Below are 20387 nucleotides of genomic sequence, written 5' to 3' on the forward strand. Positions count from 1 at the left end.
AATGTTTTGAGATTGGATCAAGACTGTTGCATTCAATACAGTATGATCAACGGTCAGGATTGAACTGTTTGAATTCCTTAACCTAACAGGTCTAGGGTTTAGGGTTTATGCTACTGACCTGTCTCTTGTCCTATAAGGTCGATGTTGTGATTCTTTCAGAGGTTGTTGGCAAAGTTGTGTGTGTGTATCTAAGAGAAGAGATACGTGATTCTTGCCAGACCAGAGGAGAGAAGTCATATCTGCAGAGTGTAAGTGTAGAAGGTGAAGAGGAGCTTAAGCAGATCTGCATTGGCATTGAGTGCTATTATCAAGTCATTGATATACCTGTTGATCTTTAACTACTTCAACAGTTGTGAAATCCCCTAACAGGGTAGCCTTAACCAGCTTGTTGAAAATCCTCTAACAGGGTAACTCGAAGCTACTGAGTCATTGATATCCTTTAGCTATTAAGTTCTTGAAATCCTCTAACAAGGTACCCTTAACAGGGTTTAACCCTTAACTAGGTATTGTAGCCATCCCTTAACCGAGTGATCCTTAATAGAACCTATTGTATCTGTCTTTAACCGGACAAGGCTCCTAACAGAGCGGACTTCCAAAGAGTTCAAAAACAAGCTTGTGGGTATTCATCCCCACCGTGGTTTTTCCCAGTTGGGTTTCCATGTGAAAAATATGTGTGTCATGTGTGATGTTTTCTTCATGTGATGTTATGATTATTTTCTGATTAAGTGGTGATGCATGTTGATCTTGTTGTAATATGTACATCTTTCATGGTAGATTGCTTGTTCATGCATTAGAGTGAAATGGGAATGAAGAGTTAGATTATATGAGAAGATAAGTGTCAATCGGTCTTTGCTTGTTTCAATTACACTGGGTTTTGTCGGTTGAACTCTGTTGAAAGACCAGTGTTGTTGTTTGTTTGTCAGTGTATAAGTGTTAGTTGACAAACCGGTTTAAGGTTGAGTTTTTGCCTGTACTAATTCACCCCCCCCCCCCTCTCAGTACCGGTTTGGTACTATTCATTCATCATTAAGTTATCAGAGCTTAATGCTACAACCAAGAAGGATCACTTCCCTCTTCCTTTTATTGACCAAGTATTAGACTCTTTAGCAGGAAAGGAATATATTTCCTTTTTGGATGGTTTTAGTGGATACAACCAGATAAGAATAGCCCTTGAGGACCAAGACAAGACAACTTTCACATGCCCATGGGGAACCTATGCCTACTCAGTTCTTCCATTTGGTTTATGTAATGCCCCAACAACTTTCCAAAGGGAAGTTATCAACATGTTCTCAGATATTTCTCACAACTGCATGGATGAATTCACTACCTATGGTGGTACTTTTGAAGAAGCATTGAGTAATTTAGAAAAGACTCTACAGAGGTGTGAGGATCATAATTTATCTTTAAACAGTGAGAAGTGTTTTATGTGTTAGACAGTTCAAATAACTGGAAGACCACTGAGAGGGGGGGAGGGGGGCGGTGAATCAGTTGTCACAGATTACTGGAACCTTAAGCAATTAAAAATTTAATATCGGAATGCTTAAACCAAATACTGGAATAGCAGTTAAACCAATTAAGCATAAACAACAATCAGAGAATAAATACCATCCACATGACACCAAGATTTGTACGTGGAAAATCTGATAAAGAGAAAAACCATGGTGGGAAGCCTACCCACAGTCAAATAATACTTCTACAGTAAGTATGTGAATTATTTATATCAAATTCTTTTAATTAGAGTTATTCAATCCATTTAAGATCCATTGGGGCACTTAGTTGGCTTTTAGCAATTAATTCATATTAATATGACTTGAATCAAATGTTTAAATTAATCACTATTTTTGGATTGCTTAATCATGCATGCAAGTTACACTATTCTCATATCATGCCAATTACTTATAGATTAATCGCATTTATTGGTGTTATCATCTTCATGCAAGTACACATATAATTATTAATATGCAAGTTATATTTTAAGTCATGGTTTTTATTCTACGTAATTCATCAAGTAGTTATTTCAATCAATTAAAATTTTGCACGTTCAATTAGTAATTGTATTTCAAGCATGATGTTTTCATAGCTTCTTAGTTAGAAAACTAAATAAAAGATGGAAACCAAAACCTAGTAGCATTCGGTATATACAGTGCCTCTAGGTCATGCTTATGGGTAATGCCGTCGTGTTGAATTGCTGCACTTAACGCCTAATAAAGCTACATCAACGATGTCTGTGGCATCGTCCCTATAAATCGTCGAGGAGTAATAAGAGACACTTGGAAGTTAAAATCCAAGGGGCGGGTAATCCCTCTTGGATCGATAATCTAATAAGATAATTTTTAAATGATTTTTCATCCGTTGAGATAAACCATAGTAAACCCCCTTTAGGGTTGGTTAAGTAAAATGCTTTTATGAAATTGATTTTAATCTTGAAGAGATATTGGTGATTGACAATTTGGTCAAGGGTGGCGCTCATGATAGGTGTTAAGATGTATTTGTTAGGCCACAAACAATAGGCCATCCTGAGCCTTTGTTTAAGTGCTACCATCGTGGGTAGCAACCGTAGAGAAACTATCTGGGACATTGACCCTAGAAAGGGTTGTGTACCCACTAATCAGTTTGCATCAAACCATAGAATAGAAAATAGAACTACATACTTTAGGCCTTGATCCCGTGCCGAAGCGGGTATGTAGGCAGTCTTAGGATGGAGTTGTCCCTCATACTCAGGCGTTCGTGGGTGGGATCTAGGCTTGGTAAAAGAAGGATTGAGTAAGAATCCTATTTTGAAAGATAAGATAATTAAATTAAAAAAAGTAATTGAATGCATACTCGGAAGGAATCTCGTATGGATTCGCTTGACTTCCCGAGGCTTTAAGCCAAATTCCAAGGCAAAATTCAAGCTTGTATTATGTTATTTAATTACTCCTAAGAACGGTGACCTCGGTGCACTTATGTTAGAAGAGTGTAGTACTTAGTGAGTGGCTCAGGACCCGAATGGTCCTGATGAGTCTAAGTCTCTGGCCAAAGCACCTCCTATCCTGATTGGATAGATGCCTACCCCGTGTGGGTAGATGCCTATCCCGTATTGGATAGATGAAATCTTATGTCCCGTATGGACAAATACCTAACCCGTATGGTTAGATGCTCATCCTGGATGGATGAATGCCTAATCCAAATGGATGGATGCTCAGAGTATGCGATTGAATCAAACATAATGATTAAATTAAACACAAAAAAAAAAAAAAAAATTGGTCAATTTCGTTGAGTTAATTATGGTGGGTTATTACATAGCAATTAAACCAATTAAGCATAAACAACAATCAAAGAATAAATACCATCCACATGACACCAAGATTTGTACGTGGAAAATTCGGTAAAGGGAAAAACCACGGTGGGAAGCCTATCCACAGTCAAATAATACTTCTGCAGTAAGTATGTGAATTACAATTGAGGGCCTTGCACTTGCAAGAAGGCCAACAGCCTAGAGCGCACTGCTTATCACAAAAGGAGTCTCACTGACTACATAGAAATCCAAACTACAATTCAAAGAAGTGATTGAACTACAAAGATAGCATCTTCTATGCCTAAGTACAGTTCCAGTTAAGTTTAATACTGAAGGACTAAATTCTCTTACATAAACCCAATTCGATCTGCAATGATCGACCAAATCCTCTGCCTGATTGATATTACATTATTCGCACATTACATATCTATTTCCCATTCTCATGATGATCTACAATGAGATCTTACATTATATATATATATATATATATATATATATATATAAACCCTCGACCATAAATAATCAGGTCGGCCACTAGACAATAAATCAATTACATAATTACAAAACATGTCAGCCTTAGACCAAACAAACAATATTCAACACATAAGACATCCTGGAAACACATCGAGAAGTCCAATCCACGCGCTTCATTAAACTGGTCCATAACCTAGACCAACTGGGACCCAATATAGGTCCACACGCTAAAGCAATGATCTCCATCTGCCAAGTCTCGAACATGATCACCAACAGCATCCTGAATCTCCATAATAAGCTGCACCAACACCACTTATGCATAACACCAAAGATCTTCATCAAAAGCTCTGTCAGTGAAACCCTCGTCGGTACCACAATCCAAGCTTCCAAGCAAACAAGATAGCATCCAATCGCCAGACCAAAAGCAACTAATTGAATATGAATATGAGTATCATGAATAAGCCAATTCCATAATCAAATCATATCGGAGCCTACCAGATCATGTCGGATCTAAACCAACCAGAAACTACTCAACCTATCCAAACCAGAAGGGTGTCGGTAAAGCATCCAAACAGTTAGTGTTGACATCAATGACAAAAAATCAATGCAACACATAATCAATTCCTCCAAATGGCTAACAATCTCCCCCTTTGGCATTGATGGCAATATTAGGTGTGAAAAACATCTAAGTACCAAGAAATGCCAAACAAGTGTCCCCCAATGGAAGACAACCCACAATCTCTCACTCAAATATATAACAATGAAGTTCTAAAACAAAGACCAAACCCCCCCTGTGAATGATATCTTTGTTCTCCCACTAATGTATACAACTCCTTAAGATTTTCTTTTTCACAGCAATATCTCTCCCCTTTTGACATCAATGCCAAAAATCCGACAAAAATATCAAAGCAAAAATACAAACCACTGAATAACAAAACTGACTACTCCCCCTGAGCAGTAGCATCCCCACATCAGTGCTGAAATGAAAAGTATTTCTAATAATGCATATTGGACTGATGACAAACCGTAACAATCAAGTCTCTACCGAAGGGGCAGAAACTTCCAATTTGTCTCTGAAATACTCAAATGATTGTTTAGGCAAATTTTTAGTGAAAATATCTACAATCTGCTCTTTAGTGTTCACATAAACCAGTCTGACTTCATTTGCTTCCACCTTCTCCTTCAAAAAATTATACTTGATAGATATGTGCTTTGTCTTAGAATGAACTACTGGATTCTTTGATATGTCAATAGAAGCAGAGTTATCACAGTGAATAACTACCAGTCCATCACAATCCACCTTTATATCCTTCAACATTTGTTTCATCCATAAAACTTGTGTACAGTTTGTAGCAACAGCAACATACTCAGCTTTAGCAGTAGATAAAGAAGTACATGATTGTTTCTTACTGATCCATGAAACCAGCTTCTTTCCAAGAGAGAAAGCTACACCGAAGTACTTTTCCGGTCATCAACATCTCCTACCCAATCAGCATCTATGTATGCACATAATGTAAACTCATCATCTTTAAGGTACCACAAACCATATTCTGATGTACCTTGCAAGTATCTAAAAATCCTTTTCACCGCATTGTCATGATTTTCTCTAGGATCACTCTGAAATCTTTATACAATACAAACAACATTCATTATGTCAAGCCTAGTCTAAGTCAAATAAAGCAGACCTCCAATCATAGATTTGTATCTTGTAGGATTTACTGGTGCAGAAACATCTTCTCTTGTCAATTTATCACTTGTAACCATAGGAGTACTTATCGGTTTAGAATCTTCCAAACCAAATTTCTTCAACAATTCCCTAGCATACTTAGTTTGACAAATGAAAATACCTTTATCAATCTGAGTAATCTACAAACCTAAGAAAAATTTCATTTCCCCAATCATAGACATTTCAAATTCATTCTTCGTATTGTTAACAAATTCCTTACACAACTTATCTTCACCTCCAAAAATAATGACATTAACAAACACTTCAATAATCAATATATCATCATCAGTGATCTTATAATATAAATTATTGTCAGCATTACCCTTAGTAAAACCAAGTTTCAAAAGATATTTATACAACCTTGCATACCAAGCTCTAGGTGCCTATTTCAATCCATATAAAACTTTCCTTAACCTGCAAACCATGTTTGTGTCATCTGATAGTGAAAAACCATTAGGTTGCTCAATATAAACTTCCTCATCAAGATCCCCATTCAAAAATGCACACTTAACATCCATCTGATAAACCTTGTAGTTCTTATGGGCAGCATAGGCAAGAAATAATCTCACAGCTTCAATCCTAGCTACAGGTGCAAAAGTCTCACCATAATCAATTCCTTCCTTCTGAGAATATTTTCCTGAACTTCTTCTTTTTCACTTGATTCTTTAGGAGGTTGTTTCATACGGTCTTCAAGCATTTCAAACAGAACATCCAAGATGATATTTGCAATATTGTTTAGAGAAATATTGTTCCAAAGCAAATAGTCAACTAAAACTTCTTCAATTCTACCTTGATCATATGAAGGTCGCTCAAGCCACAAATCTCCAATCCTCTTCAAGCCATTTGCTTCCCTAAACAAATTTAAAATGTTTTTAACTCTGCAAAAATCATCTTCATCCATACTACCTTCTTGTTTTTCAGCTAAAGACAACTTTCCCTTAGCCTTGTAGATAGTTTCAGATCATCAAGGGAAATTATCTCTTTCTTTTCTTCACTTTTCATCTTCTTCATCGTTTCCAGATAATACACATCAATTCTTCTCTTTAAACTTTTCTTTGTGAAGGAAGGACACTCCTCAGCAGTACTAACAATGCTAGGAATTAGACCAAAGCATAACATCTTCTAACGGTTCATGAAGTTATTCTTGCATGTCTGATCTTTCTTTGCCAAACACTCTAGATACCTATAAATTTGTTTTCCAACAGATACATTCAATTTCCACATAATATTCTCTTTCAATGGTAAGGATTTTGTGAAGAAAAACATAAAGCACATGATCAAAAAATAAAAACGAAAAGGATATCCTTCATTTTTCATCAAAGTAATATTCTCTACTAATTGTGTCCGCAATAACTCACATGAATCAAAATATTTGCTTTCTTTCACCATTTGATGTGCAATATATATTGCTATCGCTGAAGTTGATCCTTCTTCATTTTTGAAATAAATTTTGTAAGAAATTCCATAAGCAACATACCTCACTACAAGGTCAATGATTGTATCAATTGTTAATGCCCATTGATCACCTGTGACACCAGTTAGGATTTCGAATTCTTTGTTCTTGATAGATCTCTTCACTGAAATGGGTCCAACATCACAAAGACCAAAAATAGTTGATATTGCTTCCTTCGAAATCGAATAGGGTTTGTGTAGCATCATATGATCATCCTTAATATGATTAAAAGAAATTTGATTGAATCATTGTCTGCAAACCATAAAAATTCGCTCCAAAATTCCAAGCCTTTGTGCCCAAAATCGTTGATTTTCTGCAATTCTTCATATAACAAAGAACTTTCCAATTTCCTAATCTTCTCATGATTATATTTCTCTAATTGTACTTTTTCAATTTTCTGAACATTTTTACTTCTAGATTCTCTTGCAACAGGCATCTTAGGATCCATATATAAAGGATATGAAAAATACCTTTTGCGCTCACTCTAGTCTAAATTTCCTTCTCTTCAACAACTCTTCTCTTCAAACTCTTCAACACAATGCAAAAAATGATCTTGAAAAATTAATATAGAACTTGTTAGTCGTACCTAGGGTTCTGCCGCCAAAAATTGTCTTGTCATAATGACGTCAACTGAAATTTTGTACTTTTGCATATGCACTCTTTTGGATTATAACACCAACATGATTAACACGAGCTACCACATGCATCTCCTTCGCGAGAGGGTTTACAAATAGATCTTTCTTTGAAGTTCCCCCTAAACCAAAGCTACTGGATCAATTTCTGGAGGAAGAAGCACCCACACCGGACTCAGTCGCATATTTATTTCTCCATACAAAAGCATTCTTCTTCTTAGATTCATTTGATTTTACTAGAGCATTCACATTCCTGCACTTGTTAGCAAAATATCCATACTTGTTGCAATTGTAGCACTTGATATTCCTTTATCTTGAATTCATTGAATTCGTTCTAGATCTGCACAGATTAGCTTTATGACCAAATTTATAACATATGTGGCAATAACCTCAAGAAAGGGCTTATTCATATGTGATCCATTTACTTCATTCACAGATGGTCTATAGATTTTATTCATGACTTGATTACTGCAGTTGTTAGTCTTATGTCCAAAACCTTTACAGATAAAGCATTGAGTATTCTAATTTACTTTACATTTGCAATCTAAAACTTTATATCCAAAACAATTGCACTGAAAACCATAGCCATTCAATGATGGGTTCCTTTGAGCATTAGGTTGTTGAACCGGAGGTCTATTTGCAGCAAGTCCTGGATACCGTACCTTGGTTGAATCTTCAAGTTTCTTCTTAGCTTCCACCTTCTCCTTGCCTTTTCTTTTGTCATTCTGATTTGAACATTCTTCGGAAAAGCCTAATCCTTCCTTGTCCTTATGAGATTTCTGCATTTCCAACAATTATCCAATAATGCACTACTTTCAATGACTTTTGCTTCTGACTTTAGCGTCAATAGTTCTTGTTCCAACTTCCCACATGCTTCTGACTTCTAATTAGCTGTATCCTTCAGACATTCTTCCACTTTCTTGTTTTCCTCAATCTACTACTTATAATGCCCACCAAAATACCCTAGAGAAATATACTAACTAACATGCAAATGGAGATAAAAAAAAAATTAATATCTACTAATGCAACTAACACAAATAACAACTCATGTGCAATGAACATCCATCAATTAAATAACACCTTATGACATCATGAACATAATCACCAAATATGATATGCAAGCAAAAATAAAACACAACTTAACATTAGCTTTCCCGAGGGCATCTCAACATCATTACCTAATCTATCCATGAGCAATAACATAACATCATAAACATGATAACACATTTACCACCATGATCCAATGACATACTAACTCCAATATTAACTATTCCTTCCATGCATATATGATCATTCACTATTCTATAACATGAATACATCCTACTTCTAGGCATACATTTACCATCTCTTTTAAGTTCATTTTAAAGTACCAATACCAAATGTTCCTAATCCGATTCATTTATTCATAATTTAACATTACAAACTAGACCCAAGATGATCTGTCATATTTCCAACACATGTCTTCATCTAATATTACGAGGTATTACATTACATGTTTCCAAGATATCCATTACATAAATCTACTACAAGAACATCCATAAGTTGCTACAATAAGAAGAATCCACATCCACGTAAGAGAATCCAACAAAGAACATCCCAATGGTTGAAAATCACCAACCACCCGACCATGTGGAACCACCCCCCGTGCTAAGAGATGACACAAGATCCCACTCATACTCTCGATCTAGGCTGACACCTAGCAACCAAAGGAAGACCAACACTACAAATACAAGAATCAAGAAATGCAAAATCATAAAAAACCAATAAGAACTTCAACACAAACCTCCAGAGGCGACACACCAAAGAAGCTCAAGGCACTAGGGCCTACATGCAGGGAAAAGAGTGTCATCACATGCAACATGTGGGTACCTGGGCACTAGTCTTGGTTATCCCAAAGCACGTGGAGCCATCTCCATTTATGGAGTGAGGAATATTAGCTTACCTGGGTCACCAAGGCCTTCCCAGTCCTATCCTGGTCTCCACCACAGGGCAAGGCAAAGAGGCCATCATAATTTTATTATCTTATTAAGATTAACTAATCTACCCAACCCAGGTATTTTAATTAGGTTATCACTTGTTAACAATAGAAAACTTCTCATGAGATACCTAGAGATCTAGACCCCAAGTACACCTAACAGCCTCCTCCATGTGATCCTAGTCGCTCACTAAGAAGTCCACTCTCCCCCTTGCATGCACCTAGACCTTAGTGAAATAATAAGGTAAACCATAGAATAAAATACTTCAACATAACCATGGGCTCACAACAATACAAGACCTGACACACCAAGGCATCCAAACCATTCCAACAACATTGCAATCATCAAATAGGAAAACAACAAATAAGCCCAGCTACAAGATAATCACATAAACAAGCCAAATAATCAAAATATCTAATAATCAATCAATGAAATAGACCTGCAACATCTCAGGTATCAGAAAACAGCATTTGGATTTCGGAAAAGCAAGAATAGAAACTAGAAAATCACAAAAACTGACAAAACTAACTGAAACTAATAGTTTAACACATTTGTTGTGCATAATAGCGCATATATTGAATACGACAACGCTTTTGTTTATCAGAGCAGCGCTTTCACTGCTTCCTGAAGCGCAAATAAAACATAATACAGTGCATATACAATTAAACAACACATTCACCTGACCTAACAGTGCATACAAAACATAGAAGCGCGCATTTGCAACAATAAACAGCGCATACAATAAAAGAAATAGCGCATACATAGTAACAAAATACTCGGATGAAACAGAAAACTTACGGGGAGAAAATTAAATTAAATACATAACGAAACGACCCGAATAAAGGATCATCAGAGTCACCCAAACAAGGGAAAAAATAATAAAATGATAGAATAGATAACCATAAGGCATACTCCAAGACTAATTCAAACAAACCTTCCCTTCTACTCACGCAAAGAACTCACACATAGCCACAGAGAAACAATTTCCAACACAATAACAAACCCATAAATACATTCATGGACCCAAGGCCAATAAACAACTCCAAATCTCAACAAAACACAACCTACAAAGAAACGCATTCACAGAACCAAAAATCCAATGCCAACCATTCACAGCAATTGCAGAAAACCCAAATATTAATCCCAACCAAAGTTTAAACCTTATAATATATTTTCATATAAAATAATATCAAACTCCAACTATATTAAACTTATAAAATATTTCCTCCCAAATAACCCAAAGACAATCTTTCTAAAAATACATAGAGAATACAATCTTTTCTGGAAATAAATTTGCATAGAAGGATAATTCCTCCAACTTGGAAAATATAGAAGTAATGGAAGAAATTCGAAGAAGCGCAATCCACAATCCAAGCCAAGCAAAGAAATCTCCAGGCAATCTTCAATATCAAATTCTCAGCCAAAATCCCAACTTGTAGAATAATACCCGAAAATGTTAACCCGACAAAATACTCAGGAAAGCCAATAAATAGAAAATCAAAGCATAACTATACAAAAACGTCGGCCAATCAAAATAATGCAAGATAATATATTTCTTAATAAACTTTCACATAAACCAAAGTAAGAATAATAAAATACTATTTAATTAACTTACCCAAAAGATTAACCAATAGAATTATAGAGTAGCTAGAAAGAATCTACTAATTAACCCAAAAGAGTAACAAGAGAATAATAATATAAACAACTAATAAAATCATGGGCACAAATAATTATAAAAGCCCAATAATAAATAATCAAGGGGTATAAATAAATACCACAAATAATAGATAATATTTATCTAATAATCATAAATCAATAAATACTTAATCAATAATATTAAATCACCTATTAAATATAAACCCCATTAAATGAATAAATAAACCAAAGCTATAATAAATTAAAGCCATAATATTAAATCAAAGGCTATTTATATAAATAAATATTCTAATTAATAATAAAGTTTTTTCTTACTAAATGATAATATAATTCTAAATCAATAATTAAATAATATAATATAAAATCATTTATCCAATGTTACTCGTCCCCAATTAATTATTTATCTTATTATTATCAACTATATATATTTATTTTACTATAAACTATATTAACCTATTAATTTAATTTAATATTATTAAACTATATGAATCAATTTAATCAATTAATTAATAATTAAACTAATTAATAAACACAACACTACACAACAAGAATAACCCAAAGAACCACTTGATGCTAAACAACATCTCACAACAAGACACTAAACTGACAAGGGTGGTCAACTTAAACCTAGAGTATAGGGTGGGATTTCATGTCAACTCCGATCAACTTGTCATTGGGATAAGACATGCTTAGACCTGTGAAGCCAGGTGGAGTCGATGTTTGGTACCTGCAAACCTGTCACCACCAATACGTATACAATGACATATACAATAATTTATGAAACATGAAATAAATAGACAAGTGATAGAAAATCACAACGGCATATCATGCTCACAATAAGTGATATGAAATCGTCTCTACTCACGTAGACAGACACAATATATCATCAATGCATCACATCGAATCATAATTGTGAATTAGAGTAAGTAAATCATAAAATACCATCAAATCAACATTAAATAGACTAAGCTATATCAAAGAGATCTATTGTTATTCAAAAGAGTTAGATGGCTTAGAAAGTGGCACTACTCTACTTCAGACTCACAATAGTTTCATTTGCTTGTTTTAATTCCTTATTAACTTCTTGATGCCTTACTTTGACCTTCCAGGTTTGATCTTCCAGCTTCTTGACACATTCATTTTCTACCATAACATTTTCATTCAAATCTTCATTCTCAAATTCTACACTACCCAGATCTTCAAGGGTTGTCTTCAATTCTTCATCCAAATAATATTTTCCTGTCATATCCAAAGGAGCCATATGTTCAAATCAAGATCTCCCTCAAGCAGTTAAGCTAGCAACAAGGGACCAAGCTCTAGTACCAATTGTTGAACAGCCCAGAATACTGAGGGGGGGGATGAATCAGTATCCCTCAAACAAAACACTCCCAAATTCTGAAACTTAATTTGATCTCAATTAGCCTCAGCATAAGATGATATATCCAATAGAAATGAAATCCAAAACATACACAACCATAAGAGAGATGCCAGATTTTTATGCATGGAAAACCCAAATGAGAAAAACCATGGAGAGGGTTAACTCTCAAAATAATATAGCTAGTTATATGGTATTACAAAAAGCTCACTGTCGGGGGTCTCACTGCCCAAATTACAACAGCCTACTGTCGGAAGGCTCATTGCCAAGGAAAATAAGAATGAACTGAGAATATTGCATCTACATATGCATAGGGTCAATTCATGTTAACCTCATACATTACATCAACTTCTTTCAATAGATCCAGTTAAGAAACTTTGCAACTCATTCGCTATTTGCCTGCTCCAATCACACTCAAAATACTATCGCACTAATTTTGTTTTTCTTCTTCGCCCACAACTCTCTCTTTGTCGCTCATTACCTTTTTGTCACTCATACTTCTCATATCTCCAAACATAATATATATATATGTGTGTGTGTGTGTGTGTGTGTGTGTGTGTGTGTGTGTGTGTGTACCAATAAGAATATACATCAAGTCGACCTCAAAGACACTTTCCCAAAAGATACTCCATTGGTCAGATCACGCACTACAAGCACTGGAGCAAAACAACAATAAAACCATTCATGGTCAACTTGACCCAGAATGAACATATCCTCAAATTTTCACAAGAACAGGCTACTGAAGCATTAAAAACATGATTCAACTCAACATGAAGAAGGTTAAAGACATACATGTATCATCAAAGGATTATCATTATATCACAAACCGGAGCTCATAAAACTGTCAAACATTGCACAACCGAATATATGTTTGGAGCACACCATCTGGAGCATGACTATTGAAGCACCAAAACTTGAATATAGCAATTTACGCAATGACAACCAGCATATCAAAAATGTGATATCATATATGCAATGAGACAAAAATGTAGAGCACTGCAATCTTGAGAACCGTCCACCAAATTGCATTACCATCACTGTATATACATCTGGAGCATGAAATTGATTGCCACAATGATGCAGAGCATCATGAAAAACCAACCAAGAACCCCAAATCAACCATGGAGTCCCAATTCTAGGGTACTCAATGACCCAAAATAATCATCAATCTGCAACCTTGATATGTTTGAGGCATCTAACAAGATTACTATCAACTAACCAATCCAATATCAAATCCATCATATCATTATATAACCCTTTAAACATTAATCAAGACCAAAACAATGCATTATGTTGTCCCGGTTAATGACAGTCTGATAGACCCGTACTCTGTTATTAATAACTTTCAAACCCAACAATATTTTGAAGATCGCTTTGGTGAGGTTATACAAAACTAGGTTTGTAAAACCATATCCAAAATTGAAAACAATCCAACAGTGGAGTTTAGAGTTAAGCCCTCCGTACTGAGACCTATTTTTACTGTCATAAACAACTCAAAAAATTCAACATTTAGCCTGCTAGGGCATCAAATATCTCATAAAATACTTAACCAATCACATCGAAACTGAATTCATTTGAAAGATAATTCAACCCTCTAGCAAACACCAAAGTTACAATAATTTCCAATGGTGCAATCAAAAGATTTTAGTGAAACTCTCCACAAATCCCAATTTGGAGGGTTTTTTGACAGTTTTCACCAAATCTTGCACAACTTGTTTCAAAATGATTGAAATTAAATGAAACCAAAGGGAAAACAAAGTTAACTCATGCCATTATCATATCTAATAAATTTCCCATGGAGACAAATGATTTTTCATAAAGAAAAACGTGAATGATCAGACTGCAATACCCAGAAAACAATGTGGAGTGTGTAAAAACTTCAAATGTTATTCATTTCCTTCCTCCAATCTTACACACACCCATTGGATTCGACCAAATGATGGTTTTTATAACCTCCACACATCCATATGGCAGTTACAACTTCCCAAGACCAATTACATCCTTGGTTTGCAACTTTATAATGCAATTTGTGCCTGACAACATTTTTGACACGATTGACAATTTTGACATTTTGATAAATATGACCCCTAATCTTTGCTTGTGCACTTCAAATACATTTAGATGGACTCAAAACAAAATTTTACATCCTCTTTACCCTTCCATGGCTCTTTTACACAAGATTGACCTCCTTGACCATATTAGGACCCAAATACTCAACTTGAGCAACTTGTTACAAATGAGTGACATTGCCTTACAAAATGACTCATCATGCCTTGAATTACATCCAAATGACCTTAAAGACAATCATAGACTCAAAACCTTATGAAATTAATCATGACATAACGGGTGACAAGGTGCTCCTACACCACACAACCAACACCAAAACTCGGACACTATGAGAAACATATCCACATACTGACACTACACAATTTTAGAACAACAGTCTACCACAAAAGTATACCTATAACATAATTACAACCATTGTTGACTACCTTTCATACTTACATACCTATTTTCCATTGTTCTACACTTCCAATACTCTACACACTCAGCATACACTGCAAACACTATAAACTGCAATATTTGGACCAATCAGGATCACCGAATTTGACATCAATGACAATCAATTAAGTATTTCTAACAGTGGGTAGTATGATCTTCGAAATGCACTATATGTCGGTCACCTCCCACTTTCCCCAAAATATTATGGACAACCTAAACAGTTGGACACTCAGAAAAAGTCAATGGTACAATGCAAAGATACTACCTTTCAGCAATGGGTTCCTCTAGATGAAGAAGATGTCACCTATTTGTTATATAGAAAAGAAGATGAAGAACCCGTCAATATACCTAAGGAAAAATATCCCAAAGCATTTCCTACTATTGAACAAATGGGATATCAAGGGCAAGGACTTTGAGCTAAAGAACAAGGCATAAAAGAACTAAATGCACCTACATCAAATCCAAAGAATAGAAGCTTGGGTTACACCCTAAAGGCTAAGTTGATCCTCATTGGTATTCCACAAGCTTCTTCTGATGTTGACGATAGCAAAGAGGAGTTTTACGAAGAACCTTTCGAATACCTTGTTGAAATCTTCTCTTTCATCTGCATTTGCACTATCACACCATTCACCCCATATGAACTCTAACTTATATACCCTGGGCTAATCATTTTGGACCAACAAGGATCGCCTGCTTTAGACATGTGTGAAATGATGAAGCCATACTAGAATTGTTACTTTGGACGCCAAGTCAACTCCCTTAGTCACAAAAATAAAAAATCAAATAAAAACCAAGTCCCCTAGTGAAAACCTCAATGAGGTGCTATCGGACATGAAAAAAAAGTAAAAACAAAAGATGTATCTTTTGGTGAAAACTTGGATTAAGCGCTAAAAGATGAGGAAGTTAACTTGCATTTCATAATACCTCCACAACAAGAAAAGTCATCAGTCCTTATTGAAGAAATTGAAGAAGTCAACTTGGGCACTTACGAAAATCCTAAAATCAAATTCATTGCTAAATCTCTTAGTGACCAAGAAAAGAAAGATATAATTAAGTTCCTTCAAAAGGTGCAACATAACTTTGCATGATCCTACACTAATATGCCAAGATTGGATCCAAATCTTGTTGCACACCATCTTGTGGTCTATCCAAATGCAAAACCTATCAAGTTGAAGCTAAGATAAATGCACCCACAAATAGCCCTATTGGTCAAAAAAGAACTTCAAAAAATGTTGGATATAGGATTCATACACCCTATTATTGTACCAGTTGGCAAACCAATTGGGAGCATCCACATCTACACAGATTTTAGAGACCTCAAGAAATCATGTCTTAAAAATCATTTCCCATTAAACCTAATATTGACATCATTGTTGACCTTACAACAGGACATGAAATGCTTTTACTAATGGATGGATTCTCTGAGTATAACCAAATCAAAATTGCACCTGAAGATCAACATAAAACAACTTTCACATCACCTTGGGAAACATTTTGCTATTAAGTCATGCTTTTTGGATTGAAAAATGTTGGGGGCACATATCAACGTGCAATTACTACTATATGGATATATGTGAGATCATGAGGGGCCAAACTAGGCCCTTAAGTGGTGACGAAAATTCAGAAAAAATAGAGTTAGGCAACTTGACATGAAAATTTGAATAGGTTATCAACATAATTTCAAAAATATATAAGAACAGAATTTGTAACAAATTAAAAGTAGTTTCTAAGCTACTAGTTGTTTTCTGGGGAAAAAAAAAAAAAAAATCTATTTGGTGAAAATTTAAAATTTCAATGCAGTTGTACTAAATTTTCAAGAAAAATATAAAAAGCAAATGTATGTTTGACCAACCTAAATACAAGCAAAACATAATATTTTTTAATGAAACTTTAAATATAAGTAGAAAACACGTGCCCAGATGTGTCACATATTTTTTTGTAATTTTTTTCTAAGTAAATAATCAATTATGTATTTTTTACTAGAACTTTTTAAAAATGTGAAAACTCATGTCTAACCACCATAACTTGGTCAAAATTTTATGAAATTCATTTTTTTTAATCTTATAGTATGCAAAGAATAAAATGTGGTGCATCTTTTAGATTCGAAAACATAAAACCGTTTGAAACTTATAGAAAACCAATAATACTTATTTGTTAAATTCAAAATAAGGCATACTTTATAGTTGTGGAAAGATGACAATTTCCCTAATAAACCTTTTTTGTTTCATCAAATTCGCATAAAAAACGGTCGTCAATGACATAAGCAAAGTCTGGAAAACGAAGGAAAACATCTAAACACATTTTTTGTGTTGACTTTCGAGGTTTGGCATGTCCAAGCCAAATCCCAAAGCAATCCTGAGGCAAATCCCAAAGCTGTAGGTTTTTGTCAGAGAAAATGAATATCAGTACCTATTAGATATACATTAGCAATGGATATCCAGTAGCAATGAATATCAGTTCGTATTTGGTATCTAATGCTAACTAATATCCATTATTTTTGTGATTTTTAATTGTTTGAGTTTATTTATTATAAATAATTTGTTATTTCAACTATATTTTTTTAAATTAATTTGTTAGTCTATAATGTATAATATATTATAATCTCTTGTATAATTATTTAAAATATTTAATATTAATATGTACATTATATATATATATATATATAGTACATATAATATGATATAATTAATGATATTAATATTTAATATATATTAAAAATATTATATATGTGCTTGATATAACATTTTATATGCAATAAATTATGTTTCCCTCTATACCTCTTGTATTCTCCCTTTTGGACACTATCTCCCTTTGTCTACAAGTCTGCCTCTCCCACTATCCCTCTCACCTTACACCTATCTATACCCACCTCTCCTAATCTCTCTCTACCTACGTAGTAATTCTATCTTGAGTTGCCTCCCTCCCAGCCTCCCCCCTCTCCTACTATCCTACTAGTTCTCTCTCTCTCTCTCTCTCTCTCTCTCTCTCTCTCTCTCTCTCTCTCTCTCTCTCTCTCTCTCTCTCTCTCTCTCTCTCTCTCTCTCTCTCTCGCATATCCATCCTTCAAATTGTGAGAGCTCTTTTGGAGTCTCCAGCATATGAAGCTACAAAACCCTTTGCAGTTATGCACACAACCAAAAGGAAAAGATGTGCTTAGCAATTGAATTTGCTCAGGTAATTTCAAAAGGTCTATTATCAGAACATTTGAATCTTGTTACAAGCTTATGTGAGATGTTAAAGCTTGGATGCATCATAGGATTTGATAATAATGTAGTCAACAATATGCTCCAACATAAAAACATCTAAATTTTTTAAGAAGATGAGAGTTTCCTTTTAGGATTTTTCCCAATTGATACTGGGTGATGAAGTATTAGAATTTGGGAAACGCTTTAAAAGAGGTGGAACAACTGAGAAATCTCCTCATGTTCTCTCTCTCTCTCTCTCTCTCTCTCTCTCTCTCTCTCTCTCTCTCTCTCTCTCTCTCTCTCGCGCGCGCGCGCACGCGCTCTCGATACTTCCCTCTCCCCCCTCTACCCCTCCCTCTTGCAGCATTGTAAATTGTATCCCTATACAATTCCATCCTCACCTAGGCCTCACTTCTGCATTTCGACCTTTTGTGCCCTCACCCTACTTTGATTCTACTCACACAAACCCAAAATCTACATCTTCAAGACCTTTGTGGGACTTTGTCCAAATTCCAGTCCTGATTGGTAGGACCAGGAGACCCTGGGCCCCATGGTCCTCCTAAAAAGGGCCTAAATTTGGACCCCACAATGGTCATATTTCAGAGGCAGGAAAACTTTCTCCATGTCGATCTGCTTCAAAATTTCAAACACATTTTTTTGGTTGATGATAATTATCTATCAACACAATATGCTCCTACATCATGTATCATCACATGGTAGATTGTACTGATGTCATCTCTCTACTAATGAATCATCTACATGTCTCTCTACACATTCACGATGTTTGTGTGTAGTGATATCATGTGTAACGTCATCACTAGTGTGTTAGCATACATTGTTTCACTTTATATGTTCCAATTCTTTAATGTAAACAAATTGTTGGCCTTATTTTGCACATATTGTCCTTAGTAAAATTTGGATTACATTTATATTTTTTGCCATCCTAGCCTAATAATGTTAAGACTTTCAACTTAAAAATTAGGGTACATATCAAATCTTTTAAACGCCAAGCATGTTATTGTGCTTGCTATTTATGTGAGGCTATTTGAGTGAGAAGCTAGGTGAGTGAGCTCTACTTAAACATCACCCAATTCAATAGTCAATAGTCTTTTACACCTCACCCACACCAAAAAGTGGTGAATAGTTGTCCTATTTTTATTAAACAGAATTCGCCTTTATAAATTGAACTAGATAATTTTTGTACACAGCCATCCAAGTGTAAGATATTTGCCAAATCTAAAAGTACTTTGTATAAATCTTTAGAAAGGCTATGGCTATGAGTTCTCTCTAGAGAACACGTGTTCAGTCCTTAAAGATTTAAGGTGATGAATAATAGGAACATGATTAGAAGGAACATCATTGTTACAGAAATGACTATCCAGCCCCTAGGATGCACCAAGATATCAATAGCCCTCATATGTTGCAACATCTTTTAAGAATTGCTAAATATAGCCGCACCAATTTACATTTCTAATCTGGTTAGTAGATCCATCAATCACTTAAAAAAAGATATAAAGCAAGTGATTGAGATATAATAGAGAATCAACATTTATCTAGGGCAGAATTTTTCCAAAATGTGTGATTTACAAATTATGATAGGTTCTGAAAAAACTCGAGATTAAAAAATACCTTATATAAGTCATGTGGAACAACAGGTGTCTTTTCAATTTTATCCACATACACTATCCTACCACGGATCTCAGACTAATATTCCACTAATCTGAATAGATAAACCACTTCAAAGGCAAATAATTCTCGGAAGAAATACTAGAAGCAGAGGCAGAGCCTGCTCCAAACAGATGAGGTACTAAGTCAGAGTGTCAAGCTTAGACCACTACTCTTTTGCAATGAATTTGCAGGGAGCGGTTAGTTCCAATCTTGACTGTTGCAAGTTCTTGAAAACAGAGCACAACATTCTTAGGCAAGAACCAAGATCTAATTTCATTACTGAACCTCTTTTGATGAGATCGCCAATAGAGAGGTTCAACAAAGAAGCCACTAGGACTTTCCAGTTTATGAGAAGAGTTCTTTCTTTCAGGCTTTCAAAGTTTTGTGACAGTACTAATTCTTGTAAGGACATAGTTACCAAAAGAGAATATAAAGTGACTCGACTACAGTCTGTCAATGTCCA

Source organism: Cryptomeria japonica, chromosome 6 (genome assembly GCF_030272615.1).
Source record: "Cryptomeria japonica chromosome 6, Sugi_1.0, whole genome shotgun sequence".
Taxonomy (NCBI): domain Eukaryota; kingdom Viridiplantae; phylum Streptophyta; class Pinopsida; order Cupressales; family Cupressaceae; genus Cryptomeria; species Cryptomeria japonica.